The 23,678-nt window shown below is 46.6% G+C and overlaps 1 long non-coding RNA gene across 1 annotated transcript; it reads left to right on the top strand.

Moving 5' to 3' along the window:
* Positions 1 to 14,230: 14,230 nt before the first annotated feature.
* Positions 14,231 to 15,015, top strand: LOC135383709 (uncharacterized). Its single transcript, XR_010420022.1, has 3 exons — positions 14,231 to 14,328; positions 14,402 to 14,557; positions 14,655 to 15,015. It is a non-coding gene; the product is annotated as an uncharacterized LOC135383709 (long non-coding RNA).
* The last annotated feature ends 8,663 nt before the right edge of the window (positions 15,016 to 23,678 follow it).

Genomic DNA, 23,678 nt, shown 5'->3' with positions numbered 1-23,678 from the left:
GCGATCAATTCCAAACGATTCATGAAACAGTTGCTGGACGACATGACTTTCAACCCGATGTTCTTACCTCAGCAGGAACCGAACAAAGCACGTCTAAAATGACTGACGACCTGAACCAGACTAATGTACAGCCAGCATCTACGACTAACCATGGGGTCGTCGAACCACTATTGAAAGAAGACCATACGCAAACACAAGGACCGCATCACACTGTTCACTCTTCTAAACAGCCCATGAAAGGAACAGGAAAGCAGGGATCCGACTTCAACGAGAACATGAACTCAATCCATACGCCGCCGCAGTGCCACGCAGTGAATCCTGCTGACATGAAAAATGAGCGGCTTCCTACGCGTGAGACACCGATCATCAACGTGATGACTTCTTCGGACGGTACCTGTATATCACCGACCGCATACACAGACCTGATGCAGGCATACCAACACCGCGTGAAGGTCACCAGGTCTTGGCTGTGCTATGCTGCTAAAAGTACTGCCGATTGGCGAGGGTCACTGAGCAGGAGAGCCATCGGAATACGACAGATCGCTCGACCTGAAAAGCAATGTCCTGAGGGCAGTGAGCAAGAGAACATTGAAACTGACAGGAACTCCGCAGTCCTCTTCCGGAGAACACGACTTTGATGTCAATGGAACGTCTCCTGGTGCGCAAAGCACCACCCTGGCTTCAGTCATTTCATGTTATCACACAAGTGGACAGCAATGGAACGTAATCGCCTATCGGAGCTCATTGTCGTATGACCATCACGATGATGGAATATACACCAGAATCCGCTATCACCTTTTCGCGGGGGGCGGTCTGTTAAATCTTTCCTGATGAGGACGACGACGCCACCTCGTGCTTCACTCATTCTTCTCTCTCCCTTCCATTAAACATTGTCACCTCTGTTCCTCCATTGTACTGTCTTCTACAGCTGTATCACTGGCGGATACGCAGCCATGACGTCAGAGCCGCCTCAGTTTCAGTGTTCACGGTGCCAGTTTTCTACGCATGTATTACCCCCTCGCTGTGAAACTTTGAGTGCAGGTTCACATCGATGGAAATAATTGCGTTTTACATTTATCCGGAATAACTTGGGACGAAGTGTTGCAATCCCTTTAATGCGCAGCGTCTGCGTTAGGTAAGAAAAAGCCTAGCGTTTAGCAAAGAAAACACGTAATACGAGCTCCGCACCAAGTCTGAGTACAAAATTTCTTACACCTGCGTTACGCAGCAGTTAATAGTGAGTTTTAGTATACCGTTGATAAGGTTATCGTGCCTATCTGAACGAATCGCAGTGGTGCGTGACTCAGAATCTTATCCACTGATTGGTTCCGGTTGATACGGTTCGACGCAAGCCACGTTATCAACGGTCTGCTAAAACTCTCTAATATTACAAAGTGCTACGTATATCGGGGACGCGTTAGTTGAGCGGTGTTTATACTTTTGATGCATATGATAACATTGGAGGGGAACATCATGCAATGCGTCGAGAAGGGGTGAAGATAAGACACGCTTACGTGAGGGGTAGTGTCGGAATAACATTGTTCCTCGTCGTCACGGATGATGGTCTCTGGACAGTCACTTCGAACGCTTACGGGGATCGTGACCTCTGAAAGAGAAATCGACAGAATAATTCGACAAGAGCTAGCAAGAAAAACGGGAATGGAAGCGGTGTATTCTTCCTTCAGTATATTCGTAATGTCTTCTTCATTTTTTACTGATTCAACGCACATGTCAGTGGCGTATTTGTCATCATTTTACAGACACATGCATGGGAAAGCTACTTTCTTTCCTATATCCCTTGACATATTTCATTCCGGCATAGCTTCGTATTTGCATTGTATGCGTGTTCGTTGGGAATTGAAAAGTACTCGGGAGCCAAGTTCCTGATCTAGAATCATGGCGTTCCTACTGCAGAGTGTTTAAAGCCAGCACGTAACACGTATGTAAGCCTCCTGAGGGGGGGGGGGATAACATTAGGTAGACGAGCGGTCTGCCTGCCTAGGCTGGCGGCACGTAAGCCTAATGCAAATGTTCCGTAGTGTGATTTACGCAGCTTACAGATTGATTCACCCATGTCATACACAGTCTGGGTAGTGTGAGTTATGCACCAGTTAACAGAACGGCCAGAGAAAATTTGAGTCCGCGTTTGCGACGAACCTCTGCGTCCAGCCTTGGACAGTGACCAGCGCGCCGCCGAACAGGCACTGCTGTCTTTCGTTTCGACAGGCGATTTTCACAAAATCCACACCAATGAATTTTCACAGAAAGCAGGCAATAATAATGGTCCTCTGTACACACACACACACACACACACACGCACACGCACACGCACACGCACACACGCACACGCACACAGACACACACGCACACAGACACACACGCACACAGACACACGGACGGACGGACGGACGGACGGACGGAAGGCGTGTGAATACTGAAGAATACACCATTTCCATTCTTCTCTTGTCTCCTGACGGCATTCACGGGTGGCGCTTCGAGAAACGGCAGGTCTGCGTCAGCATCTGTAATACCATCCGAGGCCGTAGCGCTGGGACGACGCCTTTTGTACTAAGCCTCACACAGAACTGTCGGCTATTCTAGTCCATTTATGCTATTCCCTTATTTCCATTCAATTCCCTTGCTTCCAGCACCGTGTGTCAAAGATTTCTGTCGCACTTTAAAGAATCCCAGGTGGTCGAAATTATCCACAATCCTACCTTGCGGCAATTCCGACCTATTTCCAGTAGTGTGTTATTTATTCGCTTTTTTCTCCGATGCACAGTCGATTTTACCCCTCGTGCATGTTCAGCCTTCACCGAAATCGAAGACTGCGCTACAAGCCATTGAGAACGCAGGCATACGAGGATCATCCGTCCCCGTGATGACGGATGTACTAATGTCTTACTGCAAGGTGTATGAAGCAGTTCACAGGCTAGTTCTACAGGGCGTTGTAGGATGGCCCGCCGAGGACACTGCTGACAACCGCTGACAACAAGCTGACCGCGACACAGAAGCAGATCTCTCTTCGAGCAGACGGACGAGTATGGCGTTGCGAAGGGGTAACTGTCTCGCATTCAAGACTCTTTATTTATTTTATTAACCCTCAAGGCACATGCATTACAGAGGAGGAGTGGATCATTCAATGTGGTACAGCTTGGGACAAAACTTTACGGAACACAGGGGTGTCGCATTTGTCAATTGGAGCGACACCCTAGCAGCAAACGCGAGCGGACATACATACTGATGGATAGAACATTCAGACACCCTTTTCTTATTCGATCTCTTCGTGAAAGCTAGTAAGGGGTCGTTCCGATGAAGAAATACGCTAGTCCCGTGTTCCGTATACTTTTGTCCCAAGCTGTACGATAGATACATATACAGTGATTGTGCGAAGGAATTTACAATAACACAATGCGACTTTAATACGTTAACAGCAAGAGACTAAGTCTTACAAAGAGACGCCGACGTTCGCCGACGTTGAAATATTCTGTCACCAAATTTTTGAACAATGTAATGCTGATTGTTGATGTAAGTGATTCTGTAAGATATCTGGGTTTCTACAGAGAGTCATGTAACTAACAATGGGCATATATGTCATCGTCAGGAACTAACCCTTAAAAGGTAGTTATCCCCGGGGAATAAACAGTTTGCAGGATAGAACGGCGTTTTCGCATTCATCTATCGCGATACGACGATACAACACATTCTACGGAGGTTCGTGGTACAAACGGTTCAGAAAATGCGTGAGGTATACTATACCCCTGTCACACGGGCAGCCTTCCATGCTCGTTGGAACCATTGACTACTGAACTAGCGTGCCTGAACAGTAGCTTCCTAAGTGTGCTCGTTTCACCGCGTATAGAGAGTCGTGTGAAAGTAGGATTCCATCTCTACTTAATACCCCTGTCACACGGAGAGCCTTCAAATGTCATTGAAATCAATGGCCATTGAACCGCCACCAAGCGTATAACGCGTCACCTTCTCTAAGAGCACTGGATCCAAGTTCAAATGATCCCTGGCAGGTTGAGACGTTAGACGCTTGTTCAGTATTGGATGCCCAGAGTCGTTTATATGGAGAGTTTGGCAATTCTTTGACCTTTTGCTGCCTGGGGATGGGGCTCGCCGAGACGTCAGACACCTCATCGCTCTGCCCACTTGACCCAAATAAAAAGCGAGCCGCGGCGGCACGAGACATTTCAAGGCCGTATCTCCGCTCCAAAATGGCGGAGTGAAAAGGACGTGGAGATTACAGAGCAGTAGCTTGTGGGAACCTATTCCCACTCTCGGGGCAAAGCCCGTCCGTTCCATACCCGTGGAAGGCGCAACACAGCAACGAATACAAGTTCTACCCAGAGACGAATCCTTTTAATGACTTACATGATAGACAGGCGGTTCCTTCGACGTCCACACAGAAGACTAACTGAGCCCAGCAGCACGCACTCACGTGAGCCCCGCACGAGACAAGCCCCGAAGGCGTGGTACCGCCGTCCTATACGGTGAAAAAAATTTCACAAGCTTCACTCCAAAATGGCGGCACTGACCTTGGTGCCGCCCATGGTATGACGTCAAATGACGCGCTGTAAAACAGGCTCATCCCAATGGCCAAACTCTCCTAAGGCCTACTCTAGGGTGCCTAAATACTAGCTCCCTCTGTAGACGGACGTCGTCGTCAGCAGGTGCCGCTACAACAGCATGACTAATTTCCTAATTCGTCATCATCAATTTATCTCTTGCTGTTGACTAATGCATAATCCAATATGTTCGCCAAAGAGCATGCACTCTACGAGGAGAGGTGTTAAAACATCAACGTAAATTGCACAGACCGGATAAGCAATTAGGAGAAACACAACATTTAAGTCTGAGCAACGCCCGATAGCCAACGCACCAAGGATCCAGAGACCGGCACTTGCTGTCGAAAAGACAGCGTGTGTCCGGGGCAATCCAACCTATATCGCTTATTGCTAGTCAGGTGCACAACCATACACTACGCCGACATCGCGATTCGTTCGTTCCTGTAGTAGGGGGATATTAAGGAGAGGTTAGTCTAGTCAAGCTGGCTTGCTATACTCACACTAAGGTCACGTTCAGAAAGACATTTAAATTCTTATCTTACAGTTTTTCCATATACTGTCACACTTAGACGTGCAAAAAAGGAGGTGAGCGACAAATTGATCAGACAGTAAGTAAATTACAGAAGTACTAACGATTAAGGAAAGCACAACATTCAAGTCTCACCAACGCCCGACAGCGTCGCAAGCAATTATCCAAAACTCCTCGAATCATTGTTAAAACGTCTTCCCTCACAATGGAAATGTAGCAGAAACATCTCTGTATGGCGGGCTGTATGGCGGGCCTTCTAGCCCGCTATAATCTCTGCAAAACGATGTTAACGATGACGATCTTGGTGTTTGAAAGCGGACATAAATGTAAAAAGATGCTGCGATTAACATAAATTGGTACATTTTACGCGTATTTCACTTCGTCGTCTTCGTTCTTCGTTATATCCGTACGCAGCATTTCTTCTTCTTCTTCTTTTTTTTTTCTTTCGTCGCATTTCCCATATTGTCCACTGCCCCTATATTCTCGACACCACGAAACATCCTATTTCGTCATCAAGATCAGGCACCAATAAACACCCGGCGCTTTCTTCGAAAGTTGTCCAACTTCCGGGTACGGCGAGGTAACAACACTGATCTCGATTGTAAAAGGCTGGATCGCGGATAGTGAGCGCGAGCGTGAAGAAACCGGCCGCCATCTTACTGTACCCACAACAGTCGCCGCAGCGATCATCGCAACTTCTTGCAATTAGGGTCGTACCAACCGTACTGGCAAGGTTACAGGGCCTAAATTTATACAGGTGAGCCACTCTTCATCAAGGAATAAATAGGCGTCCATTCTGTATATTTAGTTGACCATTATGAAGTGTTTTTTGCCCAAAACGAGCACTAGATGCAGGTAGCTTGATCGCTCTTCAGACGTTCAATCGAGCACACTTGCATTTTACCCGGCGGCAAATACAGTTTGAGTGCATAATATGCTTGAAAGAGCATGTTACACTACACAGGTAGTGTTGTCATCAATATATGTGCGAGCACTCGAGTGCCTTTTTGCATGCATTGCTAGCATTGTACACGGTGTTCTCTGCGGAAGCAAGTGCCACATTCATTTCTTTGAATTACCTTCGCGCACAAGTTCGGTATTACGTCATAATGAGACCACGATTGTCACCTTTTTTCATGTATTGTTATTGTTTTGTGCCTTGGTTTGATTTGTGACAAAGAATCCTACGTAACGGTGGTGTGGCGCGACCTGAATAACGCCTTTGTGTCTGAGCTGTATCGTCAGCTTGTTACGATAGTAATAATTTGTAGCGTGTCGTGCTATTTGTAGCACTTTTTAAGGCAAAAGTGGTCTCTCAATACAGGTTTCGTCATGAGGGCTACCCAGTGAATAATCTGTGCAGTGTGATACGGCTGGGTGTACAGGTAAGTATCACGTTCCTCATCCACTGGTTTCTACTTTACAGGAAGGAACAACCTCAGTGCACGCACTGTGGTTAGCCTCTCTCAGTTTTGCATATTTTCTTACATTTTCACATCAGAAACACACCTTACACTTTAGGCTCCTTCACCCAGCAATATAATAATTAGAGATTATAATTCTTTTTAGAAGAGTTCCCCATATTCTTTTTAGAATAGTTTTTAATCTTTTTAATTTTTAGAATATACAGGGATTGTAAACCATGTTTTAAACTGATGTTTTAACATTTGTCCAATGCATTTATTAAACAACATATTCATTTTTAACTGGTTGCACCCAAACCAATGTTCTGATGTATTTCCTTTGTTGTCGATGCACCATAAAAATTGGAATAATCATCATCAATGCAGGTTACTTCACAGCTGCCTCGACATACTCAAGAAATGGGTGCAGAACCTGCGTAATGCCCACAAACTTTGACTACCACGGCACCTCAAGAAAGTAAAGGCATATGTGTCACATGGGATTTTTAAAGGCATTCACAGTATATAATACCTTGTATGAACTGTTGTAGATCTAGCAGCCTCTACAGTACACTCTCAGAAATTAAAACTTCTCAGGGAACTGTGATAATTGTTTCAGTTAATAGGCATGCACATATACGCTATAAGAAGAAAATTATTTATTGAGAATGCACTTCTCTGGCTACTCATGTTGTTTACATCTACTGTTGATCACATTCATTTATCACATATTATATTCTTATATATTATTATTATATTATCACATATTCGATCACATGAAATTTAAAATTTAGCATATATGAGAAAATATCAGGAGGGAAGTTGCTATTCATTGCTCATTCCAACCTAAAATTGAGTGCTACAAATTTAGAGAGCGTACCTGACCATTGTCATTCCTAAAATATATATTGCCATTGTAGCAAGGTCACAAAACAATAAATGTAGTCTTTTGCGACCACCCTGCACGTTCATTGTATCCTGAAACGCATAAGTGCAAGAAATAAATCATGAACTTGAATAAACTTGATGTTGTATAAACTTGACATAAAATGTTGAATAATATAATGAATGATATAAAATATTGAATAAACTTGAACTCGTATATTCTCTTTACTCATCATCAGTGATCTTCATTACAAAAGCATATCGTGCTAGACTTTTTTGTTTTTGTTTCACAGACTGGGTACACGAGGGCCAAAATGACAAAATCACAACTGTTTCAAGCTCCAAATAGTCCTGTTGCAATTTGAAGACCATACGTGGAGCTGCATTTTTTGGAACGTGCTCCACATAACAAGCATGACAAAGTCAGCACTGGATAGCAGGACCCCGTCCTCAAGCAGCTTTTCCAACGCTGCAGTTGTATTCAACAAAAGCATGTGAGTGCTGGAGAAGGACATTCAGTTTGGCACAACCGCACCTGCAAATAACCAGAACAAATAAAGGAAGAAGCAAACAAACATAGAAGGGCTATACTTCAAAAAGAGATAAGTCCTGTGTCTCAAGGAGGTGTTACCACTTTCTAAGTAACTTAATTGATTAAGCTTACATCACTACCTGATCAACTGTCCTAACGAGTGTGATCTAATTGCGTGAAGTAATTATTTGGGCTGCTTCGGTGTGTCCATATTTGCGAGGCAAAGCACCGCTGTCGTTTACTAAAAGGTTCTTTCTAAGGCGATGCTTGATATAAATCATACTAAACGCATACACGGCTAAAACAACGGCTGTGATTCTACAGAACGATCTCTTTCTGCCATGCGAGTATATCTTTTCCCGGACCGTTCTTTATGGAACAATTTTTGTCCAGAACGCAGTACGGGATATTATATACATGGTTGTTGTTAACCTCAAGTCGTTTCTTATTGAAATATTGGCTGGGAAACGTGCTGTAGTACAATCCCCAGCACTGCACTGCAGTGACGGTCTAGTTTCGGAATGCAAAACATAACGTAATTAAGAATCGAACGGCAGGACACCTGTGAAACACTGTTAGGATAAGGATACATCAGTATAGTGGCACCTTACAAAATTGTGTGATGACAAACAACGACCAATGCTTGCAGCGCAATAAATACTCACAATCTCTGTTGCCTCCCAATGTTTTCTATGGGCACACACAGCACTTTAGGGCCCACCAACATGGCGGCCCGAAGGCACGCCTCTCCCCCACGAGCCCCTCTCCCATGCGCGATCAAGCCTTTATACATAGAGATCAGTGGGTAACAAACACACAACGTTGCTATTTTTCAGACTGAAAACTTGCTAGGGATGGACACTTTACTCAATTATGGTAAGATGGACATGAGCCGGCCGAGTGTTCACACCCCAATGCGCCACTGCTCATGTGTAAGTTTTGAGACGGGATTACGGCTTTTCAATTCGTTATCCCCGCGTTTGCTGAAAGCTTCATCCCGTCTCGAAGACCGTGAGATTGCTTCGCAATCACTGCGCGAACGCTGACAAAGAGGCGGGAGGCTCTGACCATGTGCACGAGTACGAGAACTGCGAGGGTCCTTTTCAGGAGACAGAGGAATTCAATTTCGCCAACGAGGATATTGGACAGGAGTTCGAGCATTGGTACAAAAGGTTGGTACATACGCGGATTAAGCCATGCACTAGTCACAGGCGTATGAACACGTGAATACGTATAGATTGACGTTGGTACATACGCGGATTAAGCAATAGTGGTTACAGGCGTAGATTGTCGTGGGGACGGTGTTATCCCCAGGTGGGGGGGGGGGGGGAACCCAAGTTTATCGCGAACCACTGTTACGTCACTGAAGCCACCATACTGTGTCCCAGAGTTGCACGACGCTGCCCGGCAAAGTGCTGTTGCGGCGTGTTTTTTAACGTTCCGGTGGTACGTGTAAACCGATTGCGAAACGTTCGGACTTGTTCTGGCGGCTGCGGTTCAGATTGTATTGGATTCGTAGCACGTTGCCATCCGCCATGAGCCAACTTGGGAGCCTAATATATCCAGACAAGTTCTTCGGTAGGATACTTGTTTCGGAAAGATAAGATGGACTGCCAGGTACACACAACACAAGAGTAAAAAAATGGGACTGGTGCACCTAAGGGGGAAGTGAGTGGGAAGACGACAACTGACGTTTCGAGCGAACGCTCTTCATCAGTAAAAAGGGAAGACAGAACGCTAGCGAGGTAAATGTAAACCGGTAGCGGAAGCTAGCGGGAATACCAAATCAGACCTATCGACACTGCTATCATAATGTGGCGCGAGCGATAGTGGGTGTTTGTACTATAGAGCTACGATTGTAAAATCACGTTACGTGTAACAACACGGTACCATTACCATTATCATATTTACATCGTGCGCATGCTTTTTGTGTGTACTAGTACGAAGGCAGAAAAATAGGCGATGTCAAGTTGCCGGTGGTGAGTAAATCAAAGAATGATATTAAACGGTAGGGAGCAACTTATTTATTTACACATGGTAGCACAGTCTCGTGTAAGAAAGTCTCGTTACCATGTGTAAATAAATAAGTTGCTCCTACCGTTTAATATCACTCTTTGTGTACTAATAGTTCATTCATGATTTCAAACGTATAGGAAAAGCTATCTGTTGCCCCACCTGTACACAAGTACGAAATCATCAACCGCCCGAATACGTTTCAGAATACTGCTCCTCTGCGCATGTTTCACGGTGGGCTTGTTTATCCGTGCATACCTGTATCCGTGCGTCCGTGCATCGCAGTACGCAGTTAGTACACTTTTTGAGTTTAGCAGGGGGCGAGGTTCACATCTCTCAGCTGTAGAGCAAGATTAACACGTGTGAACAGAAGAATGGTGTGTATCCCTGTTGGCGGTCCCGCGAAAAAAAAAAACAAAAAAACTTTTCGTCTTGGCAAGACCGGCCATGATATCTGCGTGAGTGCTAGCACAGGAATCAGGTGTGTCATGTTTTTGCAACGGACCCATTATTTCATTTCCTATTAATTAATTTCTGTGTGATAATCACGATGCCCTGCTGCTTGCAGTCAACACCTGTGAGAACAGTATGCATTCCGAATCGCTATGTGTCATTAAACCTGATATATTTTATTTTTCTCTGTTCTCGTCTGGTATTGTTGCCCTGTGTGGCTAGTACTGTCGTATGGTTCAGTCAAGTTTGGTTAGGCTGGTGAGCCAACGGCTTTGGAAATGTCTGTTACGGCTGTTCGGAATACAACGCAAACGAAATGCGCGAATATAAACGCATCATGGGCATTATGCACTGCTTATTGTTCATACCGCTGACGTCATATCTGACGTCATTTATTTACATTTGTAGTAGTACGCACAACGGATGTATGGCGCTCACGGTCTCTATCGTGGCGTCATGCTGAAGACGCAGGGGCCTATGGGAGTTTCGCTACCTGTTCAGATACACTTTGACGCTAGTGTCGCAGGATGTTCAACATGCTGCCCAGCCCGCTAGGGGCTCAACTGCAAGTGCTAACAACAGCATCATGTGTAACACCGGTCGACAAGTGATTAGAAGCCTAAAACCAGTCTCTCATTTAGGCATGTTGGATGGATAGTGTTCAGATAATGGATCAGGCAACTTTCTTCTCGTTTTCGCACGTTTGAGGAATGAAAACCGGAGCAGAGATCAACAACGCGAATGTTATCATAGTGTGGCCGGAACTCGAGAAATGTTTAGAAACCAAAGTTATCTGGTGGTCGCTAATCCCTTCAGAAATGTGTAAATGTACGAGTCGGCGATGGCAATGAGACCATCACTAGGGACGCCACTGTGTCGCCTGTTTGTGGGGATCCTCGTTTCAGTTTCGTTTCTCTTACTTTCAGTAAAAGCTGTCATGTTGGAATGAAAATGCGACTTACTTGGAACATATATGTCGTTTTCGTCATGCATTATCAGGAAAGGTCAACGCTGGACAGCCTCTTGCACGCGCAATGCCTTGATACGCAACGCGATGTGCGAATACTGCCCGGTGACATCACCACGACCCGGTTCGTTCAGTGAACACCAGGGGCGACTCCTAAACTTCTCGGCGCCAATAGCGTAGACTATACGTTCGCAGTTTTGCCTGTGTAATGACCAGATGTGTTAACGTACAGGCCATCAGAGCAATGAAGGCGGTGGTTCGGGCCAACATGGGTACATGTAAGGCAACGGGGTCTCTGGCAAGGGAAAGTCCCATTTTGTGTGCCAGTAATTTATTTTGAGGCGGCTAGGGACAAGGATAGACTTCAGGTTGTGGGGCCATCTATAGGAAATGGTTGTATTCGAAGAAAGGTGCCCAGAGGTGAAGAGTTCGTCTGCACCGCATTTGATTTGGCCCATTAAGGGAGGAACGGTAGGGTGGAATCCAACTGCAAGGAGAAGTGTGGACATTTTATTGGACGATGAGGGATTAGGAGCTGCAGACCTGTAGATGGCTGCTGCACGGGCTGGTGCTCTATCAAGATGTGAGGGATAACTGCAGGCAATGAAGAACTGTTTCATTCTGGACAGCTGATCATGGAAGTCAAAATCAAAGCTACAGGTGCGGCGGAGATCATCTCTATATTAACCCGTAGGATATTGCCCATAGGATAGGAGCCTATAGGATTGGTTTGTATGGTAATAACAATGAGTCACAAAATGGCTGCCGCCGGAGCTTGATGCGCCCACGGAGTACAAATCAAGATTCCGGTCTCCGCCGCTGTCGAAGCAATAAAATATGATTCCCAGTTCTTCCTCGAACCTTTTGCGGCCGCGACGCGGCGCTCGCGTTTCCTCGAAGGCCGAGCTGCTGGGAGGGTGGATTTCGATACCGATTCCGAGCATTTTCGTGAAAACAATGACGCGTAAAAATTATTCCATGTTTGAAATTCGTAGCTATATCGTCGTGTTTACCTCAGCTAAGTTTGTGGGGAACCCTCTCAGTATTTTTTTCGCAGACGGCATCTTTTACTGCAGTTTGTGTGCAGTTTTCCAAAGACTTTCCAGACGAATGTCGGCGTAGTTCCTCCTGAAGTCGGCACAGGACGCATACTAACTCCTCTTTCCCCAACTCCTTCCTCCTGCCCTCTTTCCATCTGTCCACATCTGTACGCTGCTCATAGCCAAAGTTGCTTCGCGGTGCTAATACGGAATAAAAAAGGCAGCCATGTTTGTTGACGTTTCACATGTGTGTGCTGTGCGGGTAATGGACGAGTTCAGAAAATCCCAGTGCTCTTTGCGCACGCATTGCGTCCTGTGCGCTTGCTGAGCGGGGGAACGAAGAATAATCCTTCACGTTTTGCTTTGGCTGACCTTGACACGTCGTAGACAATGGACCGGTAGGGGAGACATCGGAACAGTTTGGAGGTCACCCATTTCTTTCGTATTAGTAAACTCCCACAGTTCAAAGCAGCGCTAAGCACTCTGGGATTTTCTGAACTCGCCTATTCGAACCTTGAATGTGGGGAAACGCTTAGAATTTGTGACAGTTCGGTTTATTTATTGGCTGAAAATAATTGTTTGCCTGCATGCAACTAAACAGTGTTTGAAGTGATCATTCGTGTTTTGAGCTGGCGGAATACGTCGGCTTGCACCCGAAATAGACGAAAGGATTGTTTGTGCAGAAATTCGAGTTTGAGAGCTACCTATGTGCCATCGTGGCGTTCGTAGGATATATAAGTATGTGTCTGTAGTAATTATGCTTGACACATTTTCCAATTGAGCGCTACAGCACCACTTGGAATAGCTCTGCAACTGGCGGGTTTGGGTTGTTGTATGTTTGGCTGAATTACACACGTCTATAAGTTACGTCCTATGAATATTCAGCATAATAAGCTCTATTATTCGGGTCTTTAGGTCTAGTTACACTTGGCCCTGTAACCTGCTGCCTTCATGACTGCATACTATGGTACTGTATGCGGGGTCTTTGAAGCTGTCGTGCGTTAGAGTATGCCTCTCGTGAACTATTCTTGAAAAGCTTAGTCCGATACCAAATAGCTATGCAGTACCTCGTAGCATACGTAAATAATGATCATGGAAAAGACTAAATTACACAAAGGTGATATTTGCAGACATTGCTTAACGGCGCGCAATACCACGGATTTTGGCTGAAATTTTAGGTAACGAAGCTAAACAAGCGTATAGCAACGCCAAAGAGACTTCTGTCTTCCTTGTGTCCTCGAGTACCGTTCAGCTTTTACTACGTATTTTTACAGTCATATGGAAAGCGCTGTAATGTTATTAATAATGAGCTACCAAGGCTGCTGGTTTTGGGATTCAGTCTTCCAAGGAACGCGAGCACCGTAGCGCGGCCGTGAAATATTCGAGGAATTAGGGACCACACTTTCGAGCCGAATTCGGTCTGCTTACTTTTCCTCCATGGACGCGCCTAACATGAAGAGGGAAAATGAGGCCCATCTGGTTATCCCCGTCTGTGGAACTTTCTTTCACAGGTGGCACTCTATCGGAGCAATTCACGTTGTGGGAAGGCCCAACCGCATGAGATGTTTTTCTAGTGACCGAGCGCATGAGATGTTTTTCTTGCGTGGAACACAATGTTACGTTCCGGGCTGTACAAACACGTCGGACGCTAACCAGAAACAACATTCCAAAAGCCGAACACAGACTTTTCACGGCCCAGACGCCGTCCCCCAACACCACAACACAATAGATAACACAAGGCCTCTTCATGCTTCCCTCTCCCTGCGTGTGACGTAACGCTAGTTGCCCGAGCCTGATCCTGAGCCCGATGGCCCGATGCATGCTGATGCAAGCGTTGTGCAACTTGCCGGTAATCTGTCCATGCTTCTAGTGTCTGTTTCGTGAGATTTTGGCCTGTGCGTCGCGTACTGCATTCTCAGGTTTCTCGAGTGACAGGTACGTATGCTTTTGGAACGCTCTATGTAGAGATAGGCAGTGTCCGTTAACTGAAACGATGTTGGTGAGTCAGTTCCACATGGGCCGGTGCTGCGTTCCTCGCTGTCGAGACAACAACGACGAGGGCCCAATAGTGCATGTGTTCACGTTTCCAAAGGACGAAGTTGTCAAAGAATCATAGCTGAAGGAGATTCCACGCGTAGATTTTAAACCGAGCTTTCGCTCCAAGGTATGTAAGTAAACTTTAAGCCACTGCCGCTGGAAGGCACTGTGGGATCTTGCTTACATATGTTGATTGTAATACGGTCGTCCTCATTCTTTCGCAGGTCTGCGAACTGAATTTTCTGCAATCGGAATTGTCGCGAAACTCACGCACAGCGATGGGACCACTGGGAAGACGACTGAAATCGAAAGCGATCTACTACGACTGGTGCCATGTGCTGTGGCTGCAGTTTATTCAAACTGCCCGGCCTACATGTCATCTACGCGTGCTCGTCGCGAATCAACGAACTCCAAACGCGCCAGGATGAAGACACGACCCTTCAGAAAACGTAGAGCCAGAAGAGAAGTGATGAAGAATTCAGCGTCTTCTATGACCACCTAAAAAGCAAGTTAGGAGGCATCTGCAACACCAATTTTAGATAATGAGTGTGACCGACAAGTGTGTGATGTTTGTCCACATTGAAAGCAACCCATCATCGCACTTAAGGTTTTATGTAACCATTTAAGTGTTCGAAGGAGTAAAGTAGTGTTTTCAACCTTTGGATAAATATATAAACTTAGAAGTGCTTCATTCACCAGTTGATGCTAAATCCTTGAGTTGATGCTAAATCCCATTACGTTCGTTAAAACATCGTTTTCAACAACAAGAGCGAGACGTCGCTTGCTTAGGCACGCTCTGGCGACTGTCCAAGTATCAGAGGGAAGCAGCGGAGGGACAATTAGCGTGACGTCACGGCGTTCATGAAGAGACCTTGTGTTATCTAGGTGGTGTCGCGTCCCCTCGTATAGACCTCTACCTGTTTGTAAACAAATGACGTCATAGTACAAGAGATAAACTGATGTTCTGAGGCTGGAACAACATAGAAGGGACAGATACAAACAAAGCCTCAAATTGCCTAAGAAATCAACGATGAAAGATGAAAGTCACTGAAAAGGTTAGCCAGCTGTAGGGATCGAACCCACATCTTCTGGATTGCCGGTCCAGGGCTCTACAGGGCTTTGTTTGTATCTGTCCCTTCTATGTTGTTCCAGCCTCAGAACATCAGTTTATCTCTTGTTCAACAGGTGCCGCTTGCGTCGATTTCCGTCGTATGAATGTGTGTATGAGTGAGCAAAAATGTAAGAGTGAAAGGAGGGTGAGTGAGAGTGAGTGGCTGGTTTGTCGTCCCTTCAGATGACGCACCCCGAAAGTCGCTGGAGAGGCGTGTTAGCTTAGCTCAATTGGTAGAGCCCTGGACCGGCAATCCAGAAGATGTGGGTTCGATCCCTACAGCTGGCTAACCTTTTCAGTGACTTTCATCTTTCATCGTCGACGTCATAGTGTTCAACAGCGGCACGAATTTGGTAGAGTTGAACTACGTTCAAAGCTAGTGGCGAACAAGGTCGCGCCCGAAAGCCACGGTCTTGAGGGGATTACGATGGTCTCTGAAAGGGACGCGACCTTCGGTCCTACTTTACTTTCAACAGGAGGCAGCGAACAAATGCCCGTTCGTGGAACCCAGCTCTCCCCTTCTGATCTGTTTCGGTTTCAGTCTGTCTACCAACGTCATGATGACGTTTCTTGGGTAGAGGTTTATTCCTGCTGCCCCGCCCGGCCGCCAGTCGGTCGGTTGCCAAGGCAACCAAGGTCCTTCCTGCAGCCGCTCCCTTATTGGTCCTGCCCGCACCAAAGGGGCGCCCACTGATTGGCCTTGTCCGGGTGACGCTTCCAGAGAGGGAATTCCGGAATACTCTCAATATGCGTTCATACTAGTATGCTCTTGCCATGTGTTACATCAAACTGCAGAGGAACAGCGCCATCAATTCGCATCGCACTTTCGGCGTTACTGCCAGTGATGAACGGGGAATAAAATAGCACTATGGTCTACGGGACGGATGCGATGATCGTCCCTTTAATGATAATACAGCCTGTGCACAGCAATGTCAGAGAAAGTCGCAGGTTTGCACGAGAGACTCCCCGAGACCCTCCTTACCTCGAATGAAATATCAAGGGTCCTCTTTCCCCCTCGCTGCTCCCCGGTAGGGTGAGTCTCCTTCAGAAAAGCCACGCACTCGCGTGTTATTATCATTAAGTTTGTCCAGAGCTGTACGGTTATGAGGTGGATTGTGTATTAAATCGATAACCTTACAGAGCCACCAACAGTGTATGTCCATCCATGACTTAGACCACGTGACCAGTCAGCACCACGTGATTGTAGCACTGCCCACGTAGCACTGTCACGTGCCACCATCACGTCACCAATGGCCCATGAAGTTGCGGCAGTCAACGCATTTGGTAGAATGCCCCAATTATTTTACGAAGAATGAGTGAAGAAGCGTACTTAGGCGAGAAAGCACGGTGTGTTGTTTACGACATATTAATGATAATCATTTTGAAAGGAACGCGATATCTTTTCCGGCTATTTTTCTGTGAATTTTGGGCGAGCCTCAGCTATTCAGGTTTCAGCGGTATGAGGAGTCGTTACCTAAATTTTGCGGTTCGCCAAAATGTGACGCGACTGTTATTAACCTCGCAGAACTGCTCATATAGGGAAACATAATTGAGCATTATGTTGGCATGAGGCTCATGGCTAATGACGGCGATGATGATAGAAAAAGTAAAACATGGCGATGTTAGCCACAACAGATATGGAGGTGTTAGTCGTGACGTAATTAGCACTGGTTACTCAAAAATTCGTGGTTTGGGGAAAAATAAAAGGTTACTATGCTCCATTCCTTTTCCTTTTTCATTTGAGTAGAGCACTCTGTCTTCCAATCTTTCTCCTCTAATGACACCATACACTATCTGTTCCAGGTGTGCTAACATGTCGTTCGCAGCACATTGCCGAGTACCTCCACTTTTGTTACGTACTCTCACTGTAAAGCACTCAGTACGAAGCGAAATCAACGCAACCCTTTCAAGAACCTCAGGTGTTAACGCGACCATTCTTATTGCATGCTGCCACAAATCAGTGACCGCTACCTTTCCGTTAACAGCACCAGAGACTGTAGCACTTGGAAATCTCCAATTGGAAGGAACGGTCGGCGTTATGTTATGGCCACATAAATTCGGTCGGCCTCCCCCGTCGTCTTTTTGTTTTCTTCGTTTTCCGTCAGAGAGAGAGGGGATGAAAAACGGTCGCCGATCTGCTCTTTCCTCTGCCACATATCTCTGCACGACAAGTGCTCTAGGCATTCTCGTTGTCCAAGACGTTGTCATGCCTTCCGGTTTGCTTTATAGGTCGCGGCAAACGACATCGTTTACGACTTCAGGAGGCTGTGCAACGAAGGACGGACTTCCGTAACCGTGTCGTTCGGATGTTTAATTCTGAGGGCATTGTAGACAATGACATATTCTTTTGTGGTTTCCAGTTACGCTATGAATACGGGGTGCCGTGTGGTGAGCTTTCATCGCACGATAAAAGAACTTTCAGGTGGGCAAAAGCAATCCACAGACCGACCACTGTGGCGTTGCTTATGATCTCAGTCGTCTCGCGACATAAACCCCAAAGTAGTATTGAAAAAAAGTTACTCTCAGATTTTAGACTAAAATGGCTTATTCTTGCACAATAAACATTTCCGTGTTCTGTCTGGGTTCAAGGCAAAAGGGCAAGGCCGCGGGCGAGTTGATACTTGATAAGAGAGAAATAACCCGAGACAGGGATTGGGGGGAGGGGGGGGGGAGTACGACAACACGATCTTGAGGTCGTGTTTTGGTTGTCTTGCTTCTTCCCTGTCTCGGGTTATATATCTCTGTCTGGCTTCGGTTATCATAACTTCCATTATAGATACTTTTCAGGAAATTGTTTCCCTCGAGATTTTAACTATAAAGCGAACGCTACCACTAGCTATATTTGGTAAACATGGATAGCATGTAGCCGGTATTGAACGGCAACAATAACGACCGGTGGTAATGACAGATTGGTGATGATGATGACCTATTATATTGTGATGATAATGATCGAAGTGTTTCATTGCCACATCCAATACTCTATCCGTCTGACGTGGTACAGAAAGAGCGGACATTGATGAGCAAGAGAGGTACTCCGTTTTGCGTTTTGCAACAGATTTTCACTACCAGGGTAGTGAACTGCTGGCTCTTTTCTTCTTCCTTTTATTCAACGTGTGTCAGCTCTTCCCTATTTCTGCGATTTGCTCATTTTGATTTCGATATTTTAGAAAGGAGACTCCAAACGGCTCTCCTCCGAGACCGTTTGTTCGAAATGGACATGTTTCCTGAGTTATTCGTCTTCTGTGGTAACAGTCAGCAGTGGACCCGCTCAGTGGCGTAGACAAGGGGGGTCAAACTCCCCGAAATCTTACCTTTGGTAGTGCATTTAGGAGAGGGAAACGCGGGGGATATCCTCCTCCCGCTGTAAAGTTCCCATAGAGCACCTCCCGAAATATTTTGCTGGCTACGCTGCTGGACCCGCAACTACGGGGAGGAGTAACCGGAGAATCTCCTCGCCGGATCGCGCGGCCTCTTCGGGACGTATAAGTGTCCTCTTCCGCATCTCCTCTTCACGTATTCTCTGCACCGGGACGCAAATAATTCTGCAGCTGGAGAAAAGGAAGTCACTCCAGACCGCAGCCACATTCAACGCCACCTAGATAGAGAAGGCCTGCTAATGCTTGCAGTCCTTCGCACGTAGTAGCCAATCGCCGCAGACTATTTTGAAACGCAGGCTTTCTGTGGCTACCAGTGACTGTCCATGCGGCTCATGGCGGCTTGTTTCCATAGCTACGGCCGCTGAAAGCACGGTCGTGATTAGGTACGGCCGCTGAAAGCAACGTCGCGATTGGACTTTTAATTGTGACGTCACGTCGCTCATGCGATCAGGGAATACATTACCAGTGGAAACAAATACCAACGGATTGATTCTTGGAGAGCAAACGATCCCTTCAAGGCACGGCGTCGCTCGACATTGCATCGCCACGCCGCATATATCACGAAGGGTTCCACTGTTGCGTGGCCTATTGGAATGTTGTCTTTTTGATAGGAGGGAGAGGTTGGAAGCGAAGTACCTACCTTCGGGTGAGGCAGTTGTGATGTTACGCGTAGACACAGCAGGATCATCCCTCCTCCCCCCACAAACACACGGAAAGGGGAAAAAAAGATAGAAACGACCACGGAAGGTATAGCGATTTCCAGCGGCAACTTTTGCTAACGCTGACGATAATTTTGACATTGCCATTAGATGTCGCTACACTTGTCATGTCGGTCTGCAAATTTATTCGTAAAATGTTTGTGATATGTTTGTAGCCGGCTGATGATGATTTTTATACCCGGGAAAAACGAAACCACAAGCCATAGCAACCTCGAACCACTTCAGTTGCGTCTTTTGCGACATGTACTACAACTTCTTCATTGACATCTGAGAGCTAAAACCGATAATTAAAAAGTTAGAAAATTAATTACCGCTAATTAATTGCCAAGGGGCGATGAAAAAATATTTTTGGATAGACCACACAACTGCCAAGCACGTACAGTTGGTTCCATTTCTGTAGAGCACTCCGTTTTTTCTTTAACCCCTGGCCCTTTTTCGGTGGGACACCCTGTATGTGGCAAGGAAAGGAGTTAAAGTACACCCTTTTTTAAGAGTGTAGGGCTTGAACAATCTGCCGTGGCAAGCAGAACTCTTCGGCCCTACTTTTCTTTCAATAGGAGACAGCCAACAAGTGCCCATTCGTGGAACCCTGCCTTCCCTTTCCGATTTGTTTCGGTTTCAGCCTGTCTACCAACGTCATGATGACGTTTCTCGGGTAGATGTCTACATTTCAGAACGGTAACTTTATATGCGATTATGGATTGTGGATTTGGGGTCGTAACGTTTAAAGAATTGAAGCGTAACGTTTTAAGTATATGTTATGTCACTTTCAACGTGATCCTAAAAGTCACCAAATTAACAGTGAAGGAGGGGCTTGGGGGGGGGGGGGGGACACAGGAGTTTGGTGTGCGTCCTCGGCTGACTTCGGGGGGAACTGTGCCATCATTCGCCTGGGAAGTCTGGTACAAAACCCAGGGAATACCTTAGACAGTACAGCCGATAGTGGATTCCATGGAGGAAGGAAACACAGGAGCGAACGTTTCGGACACATTTCCGTGGGACCCCTGTTGCCCATGTCAAAACCGCCATTACTTCCTGTACACCACCTAATTCTCTCTAAAGTTTCGGTTTAGCAACGCTTTGTTGCTCGCGCTGCTTTCCGTGCTTTTGTGCTTTTCCAATGTCATTTACTCTTAAAATGTGAGCACCATTGCGGAAACAACATTTTGCTAACGTCTTCTTACCGCGGTTGCGACTGTCGTTCAACAGAAAGCAGCTCTGTCACGGGAATAACGTTTCATTCGTAAGTACATACTTGATCGGTTGTTTCGTACCCCTGTCTGTGAGAGAGTCATCTTGAATCGTTCGTTTGCAAGCTGGCGCTGTGCTACAGCTGCAAATTCATCTGACTTCCATCATTGTTGTATAAGTTTGATTACTGGCACGCTTTTCCACTTCAGCAAGAAACACAGAACGTGGCCACGTCGTCACACAAACGTTGCTGCCACGAATGATGTTTCTAGTCCTGCGTGCTTGTCCTGCAGACCGTGACCGGTCTTGTAGTAGAAGGGTAAACCGAGAGTAATCTCCGAGCACACACAAATAAAACTGGACGCGCGGCGCTCATCACAAGGCAGATACCTGAGCGTCTGAACTGCAATTACGACTCCCGTCGTCTGCGTAGGGAGCTGCCCCGCGCATGCTCTTGGGGTCTGGTAAGCGGTCGCATCATGGAGGAAGGAAACACAAGGAGCGGCTCTTCGCTCCAGACTAGCGTAGCCACCCTCTAGCGGTCGCTCGAGTAAAAATCGCCATTGCTTCCTGTCCACCACGTGATCCCCTCTAAAGTTTCGGTTTTGCAAGGCTTTATTTCTCGCGCTGGTCTCCGTATGATTTTGGTTTTTGAAAGTAATTTATTGTGAAAATATGAGCACCATCGTAGAAACCACGTATGGTGATGTGTTCCTGTCCCGGCTGCGGCTCTCGTTGAACTGAAATCAGCTCTGTCACGGGAACGCGTTTTGTTCGTAAGTACACGGTAACTTGCTTCAGTCGCCCGTGTGTCTTTGAGTCATCTTGAATCGTTCATTTGGGACCTCAAACTCTGCCGCAGATTCATTTCACATCTTGTGTTGTTGTACAAATCTGATTAATGGAACTGCATTCTTTACCACTTAGTCAAGAAAAGTACATACGTTGGAAGTAACCGTTGCCACACGTGATGTTTCCGGTCCCGCGTACTCCTTTTGCGTTCTGCACACTGTGACTGGTCTTCTAATAGAACAGTAAACATTCGAACACACAGAAATGAAGTGGAAGCACGCATTCAACGTAATATTGCCATCTGAACTGCGACACAACTACAGCTCGCGTCGTCTGCTTTGCTGGAGCCATGCTGTCTCCCATCCCATAATGCAATGCGAGGTCGGCTACGCTCGTCCCGATAGAAAACTGTCGGAGGGGCCGCTCCTTGTGTTTCCTTCCTCCATGGGTCGCATGGTAGACAGGAGCATCCCAGAATGCAATGCGAGGCTGGCACGCCCGTCCCCACAGGGGTGACACAAACCCGCCATTGTTGTAACTACCCTCAAGCGGGTGCTTTTGGCAAAACTGCCATCTTGTCCTCGTCGCACGTCATAGAAAAACGTCATTTTGAGGTCATGTGACTTTGTTTACATGTCGTTTTGCCGCTTACCGACATATTTCCGTCGTCATAACGCCAAAAGATGAACGTATTTTGCCAGCGTAAACTATGCGGTGCTTCTTCCGCAACATGGTAGCCCGTTTCTCCTTAGTTTAAGTACATCGCATCGGCTCAGTGAGTCGTAACGCGCGGTCGTCATCACATCTTTGGAAGTCGTCAACAGTACGAGGCCTTATGCGCAAAACTGCGCGTTTTACTGCGAGATTATCGGATAAAAATAATTACCGTGATCGAAAGACATCCAAAACGTTGCGCAGAAACAACAACCGCATTGTTTACAAACGGTTTGGCCGCCGATCACTGGCGCCGCCATCTTTGAGGTCACGTGTGCCTTGACGTTTGCTGTGACGTGCGACCAGGACCTGTCCAGGATGCATTGCGTTCGCCCAGCACACTTTCGTCTACCGAGCAATACACTGGATGCCACCCCTGTGCCCGTCCCCATGGTAAAAACTTGGAAGGGCCGCTCCTGTGTTTCCTTCCTCCATGGTGGATTCAAACCAAATCGTGCGCACGACCATGGTTGCCACCAACGAGCGGACGCTTTTACCCATTTGGCCATGCCACTGATCGCTCAGTGTGGCTGTACAGCGCATCTCACATGATGTCGCCCACGTCGTCTGGATGAGACACATGCCGACCTATGGCCGGGTTTGCGGTTGCGTTGCACGCAAATCATGTATGGTCACAGCGCAAGCACCGCCCTTCGTCTGCTGCAATGCTATCGCGTTTCATACGCGCTTAGCAGTGCAACAAAGGCTGCAGAGATTTGTTTTTGTTATTAATTACTGGAAGGAAACTACGAAGCAAGGAAGAGACATGCATAGCTAGGAAAACAACGTCTCCTCGTGCGTCTTTTCCTTGTCTCGATGTTCCCTTTCACCATGTACAACCAGCTAGCCTGCATCTCGTCTCTCCATATGCCGTACTGGCCTCCACCATGCATGAGTGCATAATCTAGGTGCCCAAGTCGCACTTGACGTGGTGTCACGCTGCACACTCTCATTTGTTTAATTATTGCGGCGCCGGTTCAGTAGGGAGGTTCAGAGAGATTCCAAGAGATTTATTATATTGGAACGTCTTTTCGACAACAGTTCCGTAAACAGGGTACGCCAAGCACCCAATTCCTTTACACTGGCTGACATCACCTCGCTGGTGTTGGATTTCAAAGCTTTTTGTTTTTGTTTTGTTTCTCTGGAACGCTTCTGATATGTTAAAACTACCTCATGTGTGCTTCTTTTTGATTCCTTTAAGAAGATACCTTTTTCTAGCACCGTTTGCCCTTTCAGCACTTGCGCGCGCACCTGACACCCTGTTTTCCTCCTCTCTAGAACGGAGAGACGAGGAGGATTTTGGCACACGGACACGGCGATCTTCTGGAACCCATCTACCACCGT

The sequence above is a fragment of the Ornithodoros turicata genome, chromosome 2, assembly GCF_037126465.1.
Source record: "Ornithodoros turicata isolate Travis chromosome 2, ASM3712646v1, whole genome shotgun sequence".
Classification (NCBI taxonomy): domain Eukaryota; kingdom Metazoa; phylum Arthropoda; class Arachnida; order Ixodida; family Argasidae; genus Ornithodoros; species Ornithodoros turicata.
The sequence above is the reverse complement of the archived record's forward strand: the minus strand, read 5'-3'. Positions and strand labels throughout refer to the sequence as shown.